The sequence below is a fragment of the Lolium rigidum genome, unplaced genomic scaffold (assembly GCF_022539505.1).
Source record: "Lolium rigidum isolate FL_2022 unplaced genomic scaffold, APGP_CSIRO_Lrig_0.1 contig_46909_1, whole genome shotgun sequence".
Lineage (NCBI taxonomy): Eukaryota > Viridiplantae > Streptophyta > Magnoliopsida > Poales > Poaceae > Lolium > Lolium rigidum.
The window spans coordinates 5,305-15,084 of NW_025900673.1; the positions used below are offsets into that span (position 1 = coordinate 5,305).

The 9,780-nt window shown below is 41.5% G+C and overlaps 1 long non-coding RNA gene across 1 annotated transcript; it reads right to left on the reverse strand.

The window, feature by feature from the left end:
* Positions 1-274: 274 nt before the first annotated feature.
* LOC124681567 lies at positions 275-3,244 on the reverse strand. Its single transcript, XR_006995933.1, has 3 exons — positions 2,364-3,244; positions 1,989-2,075; positions 275-1,118 (listed from the first exon to the last, which is right to left on the reverse strand). It is a non-coding gene; the product is annotated as an uncharacterized LOC124681567 (long non-coding RNA).
* Between the last annotated feature and the right edge of the window lie 6,536 nt (positions 3,245-9,780).

A 9,780-nucleotide genomic window follows, 5' to 3' on the forward strand; every position in this document is an offset into this window, starting at 1 on the left:
TACACACTAAACTACAATGTCTTAGTTAACATATTTCAGTAAATACGAATGCGGCGAAGCAGTAACAAAGTGGAAACGTTCTCTACTATTTCATTTTTACTATCCTGTGTGAAACAATAATTAAACAATATGGTTAATAATTGTTCCTTTCTTTTCATAATAAAATATAAGATAATTAAAGGAAGGATGTGGCGTATCATAGAAGCAATTACAAATGCACAAATGTGTGTCAATTCAAGCAACTCTGCTTTCAGGCATTAATATTGACAGATTGATTAACTAAGAACTGATGTTATTGTTCATATCAAAATAACTTCAGAACTTTACTAAAAGAGGGGTACAAAAGGAAACCCACAAATCAAAAACAGATAGTACTAAAAGAGATTAGGCTGTGGTATCATACGAAACGCATTGGAAAGTTCACCATAGCAGTAAATCTGTGCATGGACAAAGATACATCTTGAAGAGGATAAAACAAAGACGAAATGATGCATTATCTCAGAGTAAGAACCAATAATTGGTAGCCAATGGTAGAGATAGAAAGCGCACCTAGGTGTGTAGGAACTGTCATTTTCATTGGCAGTATTGCTAGAGAGCATAACAAGGGGGAATAAATGGTAAGCTAATCTAAATGAACACAGAAAGGATGCATCTAAACAAATCAAAATATCAAGTAATAGAAGTATTAGAGAGTCACGGAATAATCCATTCGTCTCTCGCTGTCTCAAATCGAGATAAGCACATGGACAAGCAACGGCAACGAATAAACTGTTTAGCAACTCTCATTCCCATCATCCCATGGTCTTTCATTGTTTGACCGTACCACATTCTCAACTACATCACTTATTAATATATCTAACCAAGTAATGGAATATGGAGGAGAATGGAGTGCACATATACCTATTGGTGTGCTGAATCAACTATGACAATGACATGGCCTCGATGACAAGTGTAAAAACACACAAAATTGCAAGCTTGTCTCCACACTCCACAGAAGAGAAATGATGGCAATTTAATTGCACAGAGAAGAGGATGCAACCACTTCAGCCCAAATCAGTTGTGTGACAATTGCACGCAAAGGCAAGGTGCCGATGTTGCGGTGGAGTTGAATAATGGCCCTGCAACCAGAGCAAACAGTCTTGAGTGTGAACTAAAAAAATATGGATCTCTCTAGTTCTACAAAAAATGTGATGATTAAAAATAGAACCAGTGTAACCAACCAGATGACAACCCTTGGCATGATGTAGAGACAAAATAAGCATGCATTCATATATAAAGTAAGAAATGAAACAAATGTGCAGTATCATGTCTTGAATACAATGATAATTACATGTAGATCGAAAGGTATAATCCATACACTAAATTCTTATCCTTGTGTGACCTAACCCAAGAATGTAAATGTACGTATGACCAACAAAGAACATTATAGGCTCAGCAAATGTTTAAGTAGTGCGCAAAAAATTTAGATGCAGCGAAGCAAAAGAACACAGGCCAAAGTAGGATCACAACTCTTCAGCACTTCACTGGTTGCCTTGAAATAACTAATTGATGATCCACCAGCCTGTATCTAGCAAACATTTTCTTGCTTATCCTATCTCTGCATCCACCAATCTGTGGCAATAAAATACAATAATCCTTTCTGATAATGATTCAGATAACCTAGTCTTTCTCAGCCAGCAAAGGTTATTCAGCACATATACTACTTCAAAAGGATAATCTGCAAGAAACAATGTGCATGTCCAAGCATCTAGAGTTATAGCACCGCGAAGTCATGTAATACAATGATAGGATGCATGACAGCAATGAGCAATAACAGTATGACGCAAGGCGGATCATAGCTAAAGAACTGAGCCTCCTGTTACTTCTTAACAGATAATATCATATCCAAAATTATAGTGTGGTGTTCAAAGTGAAAACATATTGCTTTGAGCTGCAAGATCTGAAGAAAGATAATCCCATAATGAGGAATGCAACTTCAGTTTTATTACCTGATACCAAACACTTCCGTTGCAATCATCTTTCATGCTCCGTACCATGTATCTGTGGAAGTAATATGAATGCCGCAACTCACGGAACTGAAAAAGAAAATAGATACACAATCACAACGCATTGCAGGAGTGACTTGTCACAAAGATTTAAAACAAGAACGGGGAGACATCTAATACATGTCAAGGTCTGGTTCTTCGTGCTGCCGAGACAAGCGCAGTAGCTTCTAAACAGAAAATGCACATTGGAAAGAACAGGTGTACTTCCATGTCATAATTTTACCGAACAAATATATGTAGACACATTCAGACATGAATTTCCTCTAAATGTAAGAAAATAAACATCAGCTGATAAGTCTCTACTCAAAAGCACATTACCTCAAACAACTTATCCTCCCATTGTGATCAATAAACGCCCCATAGCAACCTATTGCTACAATTACAAAGGAAAAAAAAGTTAGCGATCATGGCAGTCATGAATAATTATGAAAAAGTGAGGAAATAGAATACAACAGCCATGGTTTATAAATGTTTGATAGTTTCCAAATATGAATATGGATTGGAAAACACTGGTTATCTCACTTGCAGTTTTTTGAATTGCACATTTCAATAAAGTAGTATGAGGAAACACAAAAGAATGGAGATTGGAGTGTAGGAGACCAAACATTGTTAGTGTTTCAATATACGAAATATATTTGGTTATTTCCTAACTATTTCATCTAATCTAGCAGGCTAAGATACAAACTAAGCACTGATATTCCTATTCTAACTTGAAGAAAAATAAATCCAAAAAACAGCACATGCTACTGGAACAAGCCTGAAACACCAATGCTTGCCCATGGAGGCATTGCCAGTCAACCTCCTCATGGTAGTACCACCATTATCAGCGGACGCAACTTCGCCTCGTCGCTCAGCCAGTGATACCAATGCGAGAGGAAAGCGATGGGGAGAGACATGGGGAAGTGGGGCTCAGTGGTGGTGGAGAAGGCCGGTAGGGAGGTGACAAGCAGGGCGAAGGAGACGATAGGGCGCGGGAGAGGCCGAGCGCATTCGTGCCTTGTCTTAAGCAAGGCCCCGGATCTCAGTCCGTGAGGAGCTGAAGGATGGGCGCCATGGAGGAGATCGCAGAGGAGGCAGGGGTCGCCAGCATCGACGATGCGCCTGCGGTGTTGCCAACATGGAGGGAGAGGGAAATAGTGTCAGCCGTCGAGGAAGGGGAACACGCAGCGCAGGGAGGACGCGAGAAGCGGCGGCTGCGAGGGGAGGGGAGCACGAGAGGCGGCGGCGCGAGGGAATAGGATAGGGTTTTGACCGCGCGGGCTGCCCCTCTTTTTCTCTTTTTTCTAGCCTCATACGAACCAACGGTGAAAGGGGTCTTTTTTTGGCAGAGAAGGGTCCTGAAGGGTCTTTTACGATGGCAGATAGGGTCTTTTGCTGTAAGGGAGTCACGCACTTACTTGTACTCAATCTCAGCCTATTGGGCATCACAGATCACGTATAAAGCAGCTAACGATCTGAATTCATATAAACTAATAATTGCATCCACATGCATCGTGCATCACTATAACTCAATATAGGATCGTGGGTATTTCGAGTTGTAATTCGGCAAGCGAGAATACCAAACCCGGAGTTCGAGGGCGATGGAGTTGGTCCGGTGTCGGAGAACCACTTCCATGTCCCATCTATTTGGAGCTGGTCCGAGTGCCGGAGAACCACTGCCATCTCCCATCTATTTGGTTTCCACGACAACAAATTGAAGGCTGGCTCGCATGCATGTAGTCACCGGATCACGTACTCGATTTGTTCTTCCGGCAACCGACGCTCTTTCCTTGATGTTTCCCGTGGAATTTGTGGTCGCGGTCATGCGCCAAAATAAAGTCAAGTGTGGTAGGCTTCATATTTTCATATACGACTTCGCACCATCGGTTTCCACCGTCGGCGGCGCCGTGGCCGCACGCTGAAACGAATACGGCAAGTGGTGTGGTAGTATTGGACGAATTAGACGCCGCCTTTGTCATAATGCGAAGCAAATATGACAGATCTATTAGACTTGAGGAAGATCGGATATATACGTTTAGGGTTTGCATTGGCCAAAGAGATAGAGTTTCTGTTGAGATATTAGTGGAGACGTGGAGAAGTTTCTTTTTGCCGTAGCTCTTGTTTGTGCGGGGAAGATAGACATGTGTATCTGGGCATATTGAAATATGTGTGGAAGTTAAACTTGGCCATTGTTTTTTATATGATTATGTTTAGCTAAAAGCAAGTATAATAAGTCCTAATCAGCTGGCTATAAGGGTTAAAATAATATATTCATGCTTAGTTGGAGGAGAGAGAAGAGGAGTAGGCTCTCATGCAAGAGCCAGCTCTAGCACGTGCTTCTAGGCACTTTGTGAGAGTGAAATGTGGGCCAGCCATTGATAAAGTAGTACATGATTATAGCTCACTATTATACATGTTGGCTCTATGTTAGCTACAAATGACATGGCACATGACTTATAGCCAGCAGCTAGCTATACTATTAAACTTGCTCTAATCTAAACCGTTGGCTGTTTGTTGTTTTAATAATATAATAGATAGAACATTACCTGCCACATCAGCATTTTTGGTAGGGCTAGGATGCATGATACTCCGTACTAGCTAAGATACTAGCACTATGGCTAGTCTAATGGTCTTAAAAATTGTAGAATGTAAACTAAAAGAGAACTAAGGGAATATCTACTTAACCACCATGTGCTTTGATCCTAATAATATATCCACATGGTTAATTAACTATGGGGTTTAGTCATGCCCGTGATCAGAAGATGTTTATGTTGTTGTATTTTTAGTTCCAAGACCCATCATAGTACGTCACATATTTTACAACTCAAAATGTTATAATGCCATGGAGTTTTTATATTAAGAAATGATTTCAGATCTAACTCCTCATTGGCGGGGTCTTAAATGCTTCTACATGCGCATAGTAGTTATCCAACCATTTATTATGATATCCACCAGCTGCCGGGTTACTGAAATTTTACAAGAAGCAACTAATATGAGGCAAATGATGGTGGGTGTCACAACTTGTTAGTTAGTAATAAACTGAAATTAATACTTTCTTCCAAAGGAATAATATTTTATAGATTCTGCATCCCTTGCACATCCTACATTAGTTAACACTACCGTTTATTTTATTTCAAAATACTAATATTACTTTAACATATCGAGACTGCATTAGAGAAGGAGATCGTGGCTAGGAAATGCACTTTGGCTCATAGGAGCATATGCTCCCATTATGTGAATGCACATTTCAAAGTGTCAAAAAATTCTAAACTAAATTTTTACATGTACATCTAGACATTTTATGTTGGTACACAAGTTTTCAAAAAAAAACTAAAAACAATTGTGACTCCTGTAAAAAAGACAAGTTTTGATGCTATAACACGACTACGTACATGATTTTTTTTTGTCTTTTTTGTACACGCCATATAAAATGTTTTTTCTCCGCGAAAATTTGTGCACTAACAAAGAATGTCACGATGTACACCAAAAAATTTATATCAGAATTTTTTAACATTTTTAAAATTGTTTTTTAATTATTTTATATAATGAGAGCATTTGCTCCTATGAGCCAAATTGCCACCTCCGTCGTGGCTGCACTATCTTTTGCCAATTGGCGCTGCGCCCTAGGCTGGGTCATGCAGTCTTAAAGTTCAGGTGACAACATGAATGCTTGTTAGAGATTAGTATAGCGAACTTTATGATAGTACTACTAGTAGTATTAAAGAATAGAGAAGGTGGCTTTAATTACCCCAATTGATCTAATGCCATGGCCGGAATGATGTTTTATTCTATCATTGAGATGTGGCAATGTGGCATCAACCTGCGGGACTTTCTTTCTCTATGGTGTTTGACTCAACTTATCCTAGTGTTGTCATGGTACGTGTGCTTATGCTGAACCGCTGAAGATCCTACGACAAGCGATTGATATATGCTGAAAAGATTTAGTTTGATTATGTTTCTCGGAAGTGGTAGTCAAGTAAGGTTGAAACCTCAACAAGTGAGAAAATAGTTTATAATGGTGGGTTTCATCAATTGAACGAACTTAGAGAAAAGAATAAACTTAAAGAAACATGGATAAACAAAAAAAAAGTGTGTACACATCGGATACAACTAATTTAGTCAACTTCGAGAGAAGCATATGTCAAAGTTAGTGGAGACCATTATCTCCTGCAAAGAAGGAAGTGATCGAAATATGGGTGCTCTTTTACGAAAGAAATATACAGGAAGATAAGGAGGGGAAAATGAGAAAAATGAGAGTGGATAAATAGAGGTCGAACTACATGTAGCTCTTTATTTTTAAAATTTTAAAAATTATATTTTTTTAGTTAAAAAATATCTGAAAAAATCTCAATGTAACTAATACGAAATCTATGAACATGTAATTCTCAGTGTAAAATTCTTTGCATTGTAGACTACACAAAAATTAAAATTTTCATTTTGTGTAGCCTAGAATAAAAAATCACATTAAAATTTTGCACGTTTGTAGATTTCATCATTGGCAACATCTCGGATTTCTATTCAAATTTATTTAAAACTTTAAAATATAAATTATGATTTTTTACATATAAAGAGCTACATGTAGCTCGGTCTCAATTTTGCAGTTCCCGATGCACTACTATCCCTATCTCAGTAGATGTATTGTTTTACGGTACACAATGAATTGCCACACACGTACTGTCCTAGGGATGTGTAAGTTGTGCTGAAATGTACGACCAAGCACATTATCAATGCATTTCTAAAAACACACATTTATTTAATGCCGAATCCGAGAGGACACACATTCTGCAAAAAAAATGTAATGCCGAGCTTGAGAGGACACACATTTGTATTAGGACATCTCTGGTGTCTCCTAGTTAAAACCCCACCAGCGGTCGTGTCATGAGACTCACCCCCATGTGTGCCAGGTTAATGAATTGCCGTTGGTTGTTGAGCCCTTCCACATATTGGGCACTGCATTGGTAACCTAGAGTCGCTTATTCGCTTGGCCGTCCGCGAAGGATCCATCTCCAAGAGTGTGGCCAACTCACAACTCCAATTGAGACCCACTTCCTCACGATGTAAGCTCTCGAGGACATGACCTTATGCAGACAATTACCCACAAATACATTTACCATCTAGACGGGTGACATGGGTGGCGACGGAGAACCTAGACACCAAGGTCCACCCTTCCCCAGATCTTCCTCATTTCACCGCCACCAGATGACCACACCGGGCTAAGCCCGTACGTTCGACGACAGCAAGCCCATTCATGTGGATCCAAGTTTCGGTAGGAGGGACAACGGTGGAGACGTGAGGCGGGAGGAGGTGCGAGATGGCGGCTGCGATGATCATGATGTCGTTGTTAGGCGGGGTGTACTCCTCTTGAGCAGTTTCTAGCCGGGTTCGGATCTAATCGGTTGATTTATTGCTAGCAGAGGAGTTTGCCCATGTTCGGATCTAGTCGTGATGGGTGTCCTAGTTGGGTTGAGGCATTGCTAGCTTGCTACCGCTACCGCCTGTTGGGGTTTCTTCTCTCGATCCACATGTGAAGACTACGAGAGAACATCACGTTGCAGGAATTATCCCTAAGGCTCGTGGCGTTCAGAATGTGGCAGGTAACAATGAACAGTTGCAATGGTTCCACGACACGACGATACTTAGTGGACTAGCTCGGCTTCATCATCTCCCTCTAGTTCATGGTAGTGTTGCTAGTGCAGCGAGGCAAACATGTTCATCGTAACTCGCCAAAGCACCCCATGCCATAGATGTCACATATCTTGGGTCCATGGCATGTGCTTGCCCGATCTTGGATGGACGGAACACTCCAGGCTAGCGGACCTCAAGACACGGTAGGAGTTAGAGTGCTTGACTATTGTTTGGCATTGTTGAGGCTTGAAGGTTTGAAGGTAACGATAACATTGTGTGGTTGAGATTTCGTGGTGCTCGAGTACGGATCTTGAGTTCGGAGCGAACATCCTTTGTTCTAACCTTCATTGGTTGTACCAGTCAATGATTGTGCTTTTTCGTCGGTACCTTGTGGAAGGCATTGTACATAGTCTATTCAGACTTGCTCTCCAGGGTGAAAATCAAGATCCGACCATTATCGACCGGATCCAGGCAACGACGACGCAACCCATGTGCCATTTTGGGCAGTGGTTGATGTTGGGTACTTGGATGCCACTTTTTGTTTTCTTTTAGTTTTTTCATAATTGGCTGTGTGTATCCTGCAATATCTGGATTTGCTATGCATATTGAGTTGGTGCATAGGCTAGATATACTCCCTCCATCCCACGAAGGTTACCGGAGATTTAGTAAAATTTGAATTTATGTAGATGCTATTTAGTGTCTAGATACATAAAAAAAATTATAAATCTCAGACAACCTTCTGTGGAACCGGAGAGAATATTTTGTATATTTTTTATATGAAAAATATTGCTCTTTATGAGAAAAATGGAAAAAGTTATAACTTGTAATTGAAAAATAAATCAAATCATAAACTATGAATCCCGAAAATTGACACTTTAAACTTATCAACGCTGGTCAATTTTAGACCCTCTACATATTTGACGCACCAGAAATACTACAATCCCGGGCCGAGATAAAATGCTAGTCCGCTATTTGGGCCCGCATGTCATATTCATCCCCTTCATGATTGTTGGGCGAGCAGCAGGCTAGTTGCGCTGGGCGTCAAGCAAGATTTTTCGGTCATGCCTAGGGAGGCGGGCGCTACTAAGAGCAAATATAATAAGTTACAGTCACCTGATTATAAGACATAAAATATAATAATTTTGCTCAGTTGAACAAGTGAGAAGAGGAGAGAGAATGTAGTTTTGCTCTCGTGCAAAAGTCAGCTCTAGCACTTGCTCCTAGCCATCTTGTGAGAGTGAAAAATGGGTCATGTATTAGTAAAGTAGCATATTTTTATAGCCGACTATTGTACAAGTTAGTTATAAGACCATCTCCAACCGCGTCCCCCAAAGCGGCCTCCAAAGAGATTTAGGGCGCGCCGGACAAAATTTCGTTCACAGCCACGCGTCCCAAGGTCTCCTTCCGTTCGCCGTGGCCCAATAAGGTGTCCGGCGCCCCGAGCCATCCCCGCTCCACAGGGGACGCTCCAGGCACGCCGGACACAACGAAATGCGAGGCGGGCTCCTACCTGTCGGCGACCACTTCCATAACGGTTGGTTCGCGTCTTTTATTTCTCGTCGCGCCTTCCCTCCCGCGCCTCCCACCCCTCCGCTGCCGCTCGATTTGCAGGCCGTTCCTGAAAGAACATCTCTTGCATTATGTTTTGTGTGTTTGATGTCAATATATGTGATACACTAATGTTTGATTAAGTGGTACAGGGATTACATAGTTTCATATTTGCGTGTGTTGGATATGATCGGTCTGTCAAAAGTTAACTGGAAAAGTGTGGCCAGGCCGGATAATCCGGGCCGGATATTCTTGAAATATCCGGCCCCCAGATTTTGGCTAAGTCCTCGAGGGAATGCAGCGCAGTAGGGGGGCCGGACATTTGCCCGGATAATGTCCCGGTATTGTACCAGGGCCGGATTATCCGGGCCGGATATTTTGGAAATATCCGGCCCCCTCGATTTTGGCTAAGGACTGGAAGAAAAGCTTCTCTGGCATGGGGCCGGACTTTTGGCCGGATAATGTCACGGTTTTGCCCCGAAGGCCGGATTATCCGGGGGGGCGGATTATCCGGCCCCTACTTACACCGGATTATCCGGCCCCCCGGAAGCAGCAACGGCTCAATTTCGAGAGGGGGTATAAA